At 37.3% G+C, this 10,525-nt stretch overlaps 1 protein-coding gene across 1 annotated transcript in view; it reads left to right on the top strand.

Annotated features, from left to right (window-relative positions):
* HS6ST3 (heparan sulfate 6-O-sulfotransferase 3) overlaps positions 1–10,525 on the top strand; it is a 682,367-nt gene that overhangs the window by 44,676 nt on the left and 627,166 nt on the right. The gene's annotated exons all lie outside the window — the stretch shown is intronic.

A 10,525-nucleotide genomic window follows, 5' to 3' on the forward strand; every position in this document is an offset into this window, starting at 1 on the left:
AGAGAATAATCTTAAATTTACATTCACAAAAAACTTTTAACTTGAATAGAAAAAAGAGATGGGAATATTAAAATGATGTGGTTATTTCTGGATATGTGGGATTATGGGTGATTTTATTTACTTTATACATTTCTTATTTTTTAAATTTAGTATCAGAATACATTCTATTAGAATCAGAAAAAAATAAAAATGAGAAATCTGTGGGATTTACATCTACAACAAACTTTTTTTTTTTAATTTATTGATTTTTTACAGAGAGAAAAAGAGAGGAATAGAGAGTTAGAAACACGGATGAGAGGGAATCATTGATCAGCTGCCTCTTGCACACCCCTACTGGGGATATGCCCGCAACCAAGGTACATGCCCTTGACCGGAATCGAACCCGAGATCCTTCAGTCCGCAGGCCAATGCTCTATCCACTGACCCAAACAAGCTTTGGCACAAACTCTTTATAATGCACTTTTATTTTGCTGAGGAAACTTTCCCTTGGGGATTTTAACTGCAAATGGTTAAGGATGTGTTCTCTATGCTAAAGGAAAAATTCTGATTAAAGAAGCATTTTCTTTTCTTCCAAAAGTGGAGTGCCTTGGATATTAATATAATGTCTCTAAGTAATCATGTTAATAACTATGGTATGTAAAATAATTCCTACAGTATCTGACTGCTTATCCTCCTGGAACTGAACTGAAAGCAGTAAGTGTGCTCTCATGGTAATGAAGGTCACAAATCAAAAGAAAGAATGCATGAAAAAAGGATCAGAACAAAAAGAGCTAAGCCGTAGCTCTACATCCCTGTTCTAATGAATCCTATAATTTGACAAATGCAAGTGGTAAAAAAATGGCACTTAATGAATTAAGGATGAGCTGGTATTTCTTATTGTCAGTTGGGAATAAAAACTTTTTTAATGAATTACTAAAAGATTCAGAAAACAAAGAGCACATGTAGATTAAAATAACTTGTTAGATGTAAGAAAATGATCATATATATATATATATATATATATATATATATATATATATATATATTATTGATTTCTTACAGAGAGGAAGGGAGAGAGACAGAGAACCAGAAACATCGATGAGAGAGAAACATCGACCAGCTGCCTCTTGCGCACCCCCCACCGGAGATGTGCCCACAACCGATGTACATGCCCTTGACCAGAATCGAACCTGGGACCCCTCAATCCACAGACCGACGCTCCACCACTGAGCCAAACCGGTTTCGGAGGAAATGATCATTTTTAAATAAATAATATTCATAGTAAAGAATAACTTTTCTCCTTGTGTTTTGCATAGGACTCACAGCATGTGTAAGGTAAACAAGAATTGAAGTTTATATATTTGTTTTACTTCTCAACTTAACAAAATAGTAATTACCTATTATGTGTTAGTGGAGTTCTGCTCAGTGCCATATAAAACACAGAAAAGATCAAATAGTGTTCAAAGGGCATATAAACTTCAGTGCATTTTTTGGGTATAGTACTTGGGCTTTGAACCAAGTGTATAATTTGGACGAGAAGAAAGGAGTATTTTCCCTGGTATACTAGAAGGAAATGAAAGTAACGTTAAATATGAATATAGTTATCAATTTCCATTAAAATTAGGGTTTAGGTCATTTAAAAAAGGTTTCCTTCTATGAAAAATATATGAAAATTATCTCAGTTTTCCTTCTTATTTTTAGTAGTGTTATTTCCCACTTTTGGATAGGTCATTCTGGAAAAACACTTTCTTCCAAAGAAGTAATAATGTATTATTTTGCATCTATTAGTAAATTTCAGAATTAGTGCAGGCAAAATGAGAATGATTGAAAGGAATTATCAAAAAAGCCAGTTACTCCTAAGGTAGTTATGTCAGTACTCAACCAAAACATAAACTGCTGATATTACATGTAATATAATATTCAAAAACTGCTGATATTACATGTAACATAATATTCACAAGATTGGTACTTTACCCAATTAGAAGGGTATATATTGTAAATATAGGGCATACCAGAAATGTATACACACACTTTGAACAATTATAAAAAAAGGTTCATTAAAATACATTTCATTTTCAAAATTGAGCTATCAGTTGTTACAGTGTGTATACATTTTTTGGTTACACCCTGTGTGTATATTTGCCTGTGGCAAAGGTATGTCAATTGTAGCTATGGGTAATTCTGAGACACATGACACATCTTATAGTATTTTTCTGGAAGTTTATAAATCTGATAAATACATGTCAGAAACAATGGCATATCATGAAAGTACAATTGATGCAATTAAATGTTTTATCCTTCCTTTGTGCGTATAGTCTGTTTTTCTTCATAAATCCTCCCACTTAATTAAAGTGAACTCATTTCAAAGATGCATTAGAAAATGGAGAAACTGTAATATGATATTTTAGTAATGTCTTTACAAAAAGATATTTCAAAGTTAAAGTGCCAGTGCTTTCTGAGCGCTTAATTGTATTTAAAAATAAATGAAATTCTGATGACTTACATCTTTTACCTCCCCCAAATCTCTCTAATGTAGATGCTATTTCTATAAAACTTCTTAAGCAGAACTTGACATCTTTTAAAACCATCCACTATCATAGCATAATGTAGTCTGCAAATGTTTCTCACTTCATTTGAAATGTCTCTATGCATGAACACAGATCCTATTGATAGCAGTGATTGAATGCCTCACTTTTGTCGCATAACGAAACTAATATCACTCTGTGATAAGATAATGAGCATTCAAAATTTACAGAGCTCCCCCAAACTTTTCACAGATCAAAACAAAATCTTGGAGGAAAAATAGTGATACATAAATGTTCTCAACCTCTTTATAACTAGGCAAGTGATCCCATATGTATATATTAATAGACAGGGTAGTCTCATGAATAACCTTAAGTACATATAAGTGGTTTATTGCAAGTGATTAAAATTGAATCTCTAAATTGTTTAAGTTGAAGAGATAGCTAAAAATAGCCTGATTTAAGTATTTGAAATATTTTTTTTTTATTTTACAAGTGAACATAATTTTCTGGAAAAAAAAAAACAAACACAACACACAACAACCATGGACTATTGTTTGAAATTGAAAATAAATTGCTTTCCCTTTCTAGACTCACTTTAAATAATAAACCATTTAATTCAGTTTACCCATGATTGTTTGGGAGATGGTAACCCAGCTTGTAGATTATTCAGACCCTATGATTTTCATCCTTCTTTTACTTCTGTCTACCTTCTGTTCATATTAGTATCCTAATCAGGCTGGGTGGTGGGGGGGAAGTGCCTGAAGAAACAGAAGTTAGATGAGTCAATATTTTTCTTATTAATGTTAGGAAAATGTTTTGACCAAAAGCTGTTAATTAAAATCAAGTTTTCAATGTACTGTTAGTTTTAATTTATGGTATGTGTGTTTTCATCAATTTAGGGAATCCTAAACTTAATTGAAAATAAAGGCAGTTTGATTTAGTGAAAAGCTTTGAAATCAGACATCGGGGTTCAAAATCCCAGCTTTGCCATTACTAACATGACTTAGGCAAGATAGTTTATTAGATTTTATTACTTTACTAGTGGCCTGGTGCATGAAATTCATGCATGGGGTATGTGGGTGTCCCTCAGCCCAGCCTTCACCCTCTGCAATCTGGAACCCCTTGAAGAATGTCCTACTGCTGGTTACAGGGATTGGGCCTAAACTGGCAGTTGGACATTCCTCTCGCAATCCGGGACTGCTGGCTCCTAACCACTCACCTGCTTGCCTGCCAGATTGGCCCAAACCACTTGCCTGTCAGCTTGCTCACTCTCAACTGCCCTCCGCTGCTGGCCTGCTCGCCCCCAAATGCCCCACCCCCCACTAGCCTAATCACCCCCACCTGCCCCCCATGCGAGTGTGCTCGCCCCCAACTGTCCCCCTCCTTCCCTGGCTTACCTGCTTGCCCCCACATTGCCTCCCCCCTGCTGGCCTGCTCACTCCAAACTGCTTCCCCCGCTCCCCGCTGTCCTGATCACCTCCAACTGATGGCCTTCTTGCCCCCAACTGGCCCTTTTGCTGGTCTGCTCACCCCCAAAGCCCCACCCGCCCCTGTTGGCCTGATTACCCACAATGGTCCCTCCCACTGGCCTGATCACCCACAACTGCTGTCCTGTCCTGGCCTGATCACCCACAACTGCCTTCCCCTCTTGGCTTCTAACTGCCTCTACCTCAGCCCCAACACCAAGGCTTTTCCCAGAAGAACATCTGGAAGGTCTCCTGTTAGGTCTCCCAGTCTAATTAGCACATTACCCTTTTATTAGTATAGATAGAGGCCTGATGCATGGGTGGGGACTGGCTGGTTTGCCCTGAAGGGTGTCCTGGATCAGGATGGGGATTCCCTTGGGGCATGAGGCGGCCTGGGTGAGGGGTCTGTGGTGGTTTGCAGGCTGGCCATGCCCCCATGGGGTGAAGGTCCCTTCTGGGAGGCGTGGCCAACCTGGGTGAGAGGCTGATAGCTGTTTTTAAGCTGGCCACACCCCCTTCAGGGTGGGGTTTCCCGCTGGGATGCCTGGCCAGCCTGGGTGAGAGGCTGATAGCTGTTTTTAGGCTGGCCAGGACCCCAGCAGGGACTCTTACTCCATGGGGACATGGCCAGCCTGGGTAAGGACTGAGGGCTATTTTCAGGCTGGCCACGCCCCCTGGTGACCCAGGACCCAGCCACTCCTTCAGTGGAGGCCAGGGAAGACTGGAAGCCTATGTTGCCCCTGGAAACCTGGTCCCCAGCCACTCCTTCAGCCGTGGCCAGGGTGGGCGGAAAACTTGGCTTCCTGGGTTGCTGGGGGAAACCCAAGCCTCCTGCTTGTTCCAGCTTCATAGCTGCCGCCATCTTTGTTGGGTTAATTTGCATATTCACTCCTGATTGGCTGGTGGATATAGCAGGGGGACAGTCAAATTGCATGCTTGCCTTTTATTAATGTAGATCTGTTCATAGGGGGTGAAATATTTGTCATACAGAGTTGTTATGAGAATCTATACTAATAAAACCCTAGGTTGTCGCCATGCCATTATGCCGTCATGCTGTCACACCATGATGTCCTCATGTTGTCACAACCCATCACGAGGAGTCTTTGTGAGCAGTGGGCACATGCGAGTGGGTGGGGACATGACACTGTATGCACGGTGTGGAGGAGGTGGGGCCCAGCAGCTCTGTGCTGCAAGGCCTGGGGTGTCTGCAGCTATGGCCTACCTCTTTGGGGCAATTCATCCAGGAACCTCAGACGGGTGGGTGGGGCCTATCTCTTACGGGCAATTGATCTTACAAGCTCCCACACTGTGAGAGGGCACAGGCCAGCCTGGGGACTGACTCCCTTTCCCCAAGTGCACAAATTTCAAGCACCAGGCTTCTAGTTAATAATAATTTATGTTAAAATCTGGAATATAACATATTCATAATTTTTACCTGAGTGTGTCTTTCAGTGTATTAGAAAATGTTCAATATTAGAAAATATTCAATCTTAATATTGATTATATTACTAGTAAGATTGCTAAGTATACTATGAAAAGTAGTTATCAGAAATACCGGTGGCCAAAGTTTTAGTACACAAATGTAATGACCCATTATTCAGAATTCTATACAGCTGATAGTCCTAATCATAGAAAAGCACTCATAGCTTTTATTTAATGCACAGAAGATTGTCACTAGAATTAGGAGACATATGCAGGATAGAAAGTTCAAGGTGAGAACTCTTAAAAACCCTAGTTTTTCTTCAGATTGTGTTCACCATCAAACAGTTCCGTTTAAAAAGATCTAAATTTATGTACTTTTTAGACTAAATGTGATCCTGAAATTGCTTCTAAATAAAATTCTTTTTAAAGAATACAAGTTTAAATTGATTAGTAAACTTTGATATTTAAGGAAATAAGAGAAACTTCTGATAGGTGCACTTTATATTTTTTTGGCTTTCTGTAAAATATATTTGTAAATCATGTCATAGAGTTTATGTACCATTCTTCTCATTCCCACATGGCTCTGCTTGCCAGGGATCTTAGGATAGCTTGGGAGAAAAGAAATTTTATAAACTAAGTCATGTCCACATGTAGTCACCTTGTGTAGCAATCTCTTGGAAATACTGTTTTTCAAGTATGTTATGGTTTATGTTAAAGTTTTGGTTTTTTTAAAATTCCATAGATCATCGAGCTTAGTGTGTTTAATAAGGAAACACTTGCATTAGCTAGTGTTGAATTGTTCAATGGAGTTGAACCACAAGACAAAAAAAATGTAAAACCAGTAGTGTAAATAAAGTAAATTTCAGGAAACTCAACTTTATTAAGCTTAAATAAGTTATAAGAAAGGATGCATCAGTAGAAGGATCCATGCAAACTAGATTTTTTTGAAAGCAGCACTTATAAGGATGGCAAGAGGATGAAGAGAACAGAGGAAACCTGGGTAGCTACACTGAACTGCAGATCTCAAATGCCCAAGAGAGTAAGGATTACCCTGTTTCCCAGAAAATAAGACAGTGACTTATATTAATTTTTGCTCCCAAAGATGTGCTAGGTCTTATTTTCAGGGGATATCTTATTTTTCCATGAAGAAGAATACAGTACACATTTATTGTTAAATGAAAATAAAGGAAATTTATTACCTGTATACATACGGTAGTACAGTAGTTGTCAACACAAACCAGAAAAACTGTGAATCCTACAGGATCAAGAATTTACTTTACTCATTTATTCAATGACAATCATGTCATCATCTTCTGGAACATCATAATAACAATCCAATTCCTGAACTTTCTGGTGAATTTTTTGTGACTCCATTTCTTTCAGAATCAGTGGACCAAATCTCTCATGTTTAGCCTGGGGGGGGGGGGGGGCTTATTTTTGGGGGGATACCTTATATTTCACTTAGAAGGAAACCTGTAAGTAGGTCTTATTTTCGGAGGATGTCTTATTTTCGGGGAAACACGGTAGAAAGGACTATTAAACCAAAAATAAGGCAAGTAAGGATAAAACCAGGGAACATATGGTGAATAGAAGGTGAAATGCACCAAAAATGACAAAATACTCTTTAGGTAGGCATGAAGTGAAAGGATGACTGAGAAAACAGTCTCTTCATTAGGTGCCAAGAAGAGAATTGGCAACAAAACCAAAAGCAGAGTTCAGTTGTTTGTAAAGAACATTTAGCATTCATCATAAATATAGTGTATAAGTTAGAAAACGGAATAGGAAGCAATTTGCTTGAAGGGCAGGAAAACAAACTAGTCTTGACAATAAATTGATCAAAGGTCATTGAAATAAACAGACGCTGATGACTTTCAAATTAGAATGCCAATTACTGATGATCTTGGATCCGATATGCTAAAAGTAACACCTTATAGTAGAAAACCATTCTTTTTAATATATATGTATGTGTGTATATATATATATATATATTATTGATTTTTTTTTTTTTTTTACAGAGGAGAAGGGAGAGGGATAGAGAGTTAGAAACATCAATGAGAGAGAAACATCGATCAGCTGCCTCCTGCACGCTCCCTACTGGGTATGTGCCGGCAACTAAGATACATGCCTTTGACTAGAATCAAACCTGGGGCTTTTGAGTCCACAGGCCGATACTCTATCCACTGAGCTAAACTGGTTAGGGCTAGAAAACTATTCTTAATGATTTTTGAGGGGAATTTGAGTGAAGAAATGTGGAAATGTGGATAGCAATTCTATCACCCTTTCCTTATGGCATGAAGTTTAATGTCTTGAACCAATTTTTAAGTAGATGCCTTATAGACACTAAGGATGTCCATTAATAATAATAAAAAAAAATCAGTAAATGTTATTTCAAAAAAAACCTTGGTTAGTTTCCCAGGGTTGCTTTATCAAAGTACCACAAAATGCTTGGCTTAAAACATGGATATATATTTCCTCACTGTTTTGGAGGGCAGTAGCCCAAAGCCCAGGTGTCCATAGAGACATGCTTTATCTGAAACCAGTAGGAAAGAATACTTCTTTGCCATCTCCCTGCCAGCTGTGCCCAGTTTCTTATGCCGATTCTTTTTTTGTTTTGTTAATCCTCAGCTGAGGATATTTTTCCATTGATTTTTAGAGAGAGTGGAAGGGAGACGGAGAGACAGAGAGAAACATTGATGTTAGAGAGTCAGAGACATTGATGTGAGAGAGACATTGATTGGTTGCCTCCTGCAAACACCCAAATTCAGGGGAACCTGCAACATGCCTTTGATCAGAATCAAAGCTGGGATCTTTCAGTCCATGGGCCCACACTCTATCCACTGAGCCAAACTGGTTAGTGCTCTTGTACCCATTCTTTCCCCTATTGTATGGGAGGAGGGTTTTACTTCCTCTGAAAGTGGTTAGAAGATGAAACAATTGGTTCAATTTGCAGGATATATAGTTTTTCTGATTAAATCTATTGGTGATACATGCAAAATATATCAAAAGCAAGCAACTATTTAATTTGAGAATTTTATGTTTACATGTTATTTCTGCTATTCAAATTACTAGTATGAAAATTCTGATTTAAATTTTAGTCAAGTTACATAGGCCAAGCTCTAAAAAATGTAACCACTGATGCTATGTTTATTAATGGAGGTATCATTTGAGGAGTTTCCAACCAGAATATATATACTAAATGGTCTTGATAAAATATTCTTATCTAAGTTTTTTTTAAATCAGTAGTTAATACACAATATTGCGATGGTAAGGGCTGCATGCTATAAGGCCAGGTGCTTAACTGTGAGGGGCACAGGCTCTGGGTTGGTATTCCTCTCCATCACCTGTTAGCTGGCTGGCCTTGGCCAGGTAGTTAACTGTTCTGAGCCTATGTTTTCTCAATTGTAAATTGGAATGGCTAATATGGCTCTGAAAGTTTGTTTTGAGAATAAAATGAGATAATTAATCTAAAACAGCACACCGACTGGCACTTAGTAATTTTTTAGTGAATGGAGGTGATTAATAATAATGCTAATATTCAATAATGTCAGATAATTTGGGATTTGGTATAAGCATCAGTTTCAGGGTGGCAGGATCATCAGTTTTATTTGCGTTAATTAAATTGTTACAGTAATGCATTAAAAGGTTAGGAGAGGGATAGGGAATAAGAAAATTTGTCTTTAATTGGTTGGCATGTCATATTGGAAAAAAATCCTTTTATTTTAATTTCAAAGGATAAGTATAATTATAACAGGTAAGTTCCAGTGAAACAAAAGACTATTAAAGCCTCCAAATTGTCCCTCAAATAACTGTCAGAACTTGGTGAAATGCTCCCAAGATATTTTAATTCTAATTTATTAGTGTCTGATTTCACTATTCAGCTTAGTATAACATCAGTAAAATGTCAAGGATCCTTCTAATATTCTTACTTTTAGTACTAAATAATTTTATGAGTAAAGGAGATGGCCTCATACAAATCAATGAAAAAAGATGAAGCTTCTAACAGATGAACAGATAAAGCTAATGAATAGATGACTCACACAGGAAAAGTAAAACTGGAAAATAACCATGAAAAGACAAATGTTCTATGTAAAAAGGGAAGTAAAATTAATACAGCCATGTATCTACTTTATTTCTTGCATATTTGATAGGAAAACTTTTTGCTGAGAGAATCAGGGTCAAGTGACATTGATTGCTTACCAACATTATTGATGGCAGTAAAATTGGTGCAACCCTTTTAAAGGCAGTTTGAGAATATGTATCAAGAATCAGATAAATGCCGAAGCCGATTTGGCTCAGTGGTAGAGCGTTGGTCTGTGGACTGAGGGGTCCCGGGTACGATTCCGGTCAGGGGCATGTGCATTGGTTGCGGGCGTGTCCCCGGTGGGGTCTGTGCAGGGGGCAGCTGGTCGATGTTTCTCTCTCATCGACATTTCTGGCTCTCTGTTTCTCTCTCTTCCTCTCTGTAAAAAATCAATTAAAAAAAAAAGAATCATTCTTGTTGAACAAGCATGTAATTTGGAAATTAAACATAAGAAAAGATTACAAAGATAGAAAAAGGTATATGCAGGAAAATGTTCTTCATAATGCTATTTAAAATTAGGAAGATTAGAGGCAACACTAATGTCCACCACCATGGGGGAAATAGTTAATCTTTCAGAGACATGTTGTGCAGTCAATACATAAAATACATATGTACATATGTAAAACTTAAAATTGTTTATAGTAATGTTAATTGAGAAAAATAATAAACAATTATTTGTACACCATAATTAAAGTTTTATAAAAATATTCATGAAAAAAAAACTTGAAGGAAATACTGTATAATAGTGATAATTACTAAGAGAGGTGGTATCATGAAATTTTTTTCCATGTTTACATTTTCCAAATTTCCCTTGCTTTATATTTTATATAAAATGTTTTATAAAATTTAAAAAAGAGCATTCTCACCTCATTGAGATTTACTGTTGTGTAAATATATTCTTGCCTTGTGGACAAATTTTTCTTGGCCTACAGGGCAAAAGCTGAATGCTTAAATAGGTATTAATTAGCCCTAGATTCAGCAGTAGGAGAGGATGAAGATGTCAGAGGTTAATACAAATTTTGATTGGGATAATTTATACAATGAAAATTCAT

This window comes from Pipistrellus kuhlii, unplaced genomic scaffold, assembly GCF_014108245.1.
Source record: "Pipistrellus kuhlii isolate mPipKuh1 unplaced genomic scaffold, mPipKuh1.p scaffold_m20_p_3, whole genome shotgun sequence".
NCBI classification, from domain to species: Eukaryota; Metazoa; Chordata; class Mammalia; order Chiroptera; family Vespertilionidae; genus Pipistrellus; species Pipistrellus kuhlii.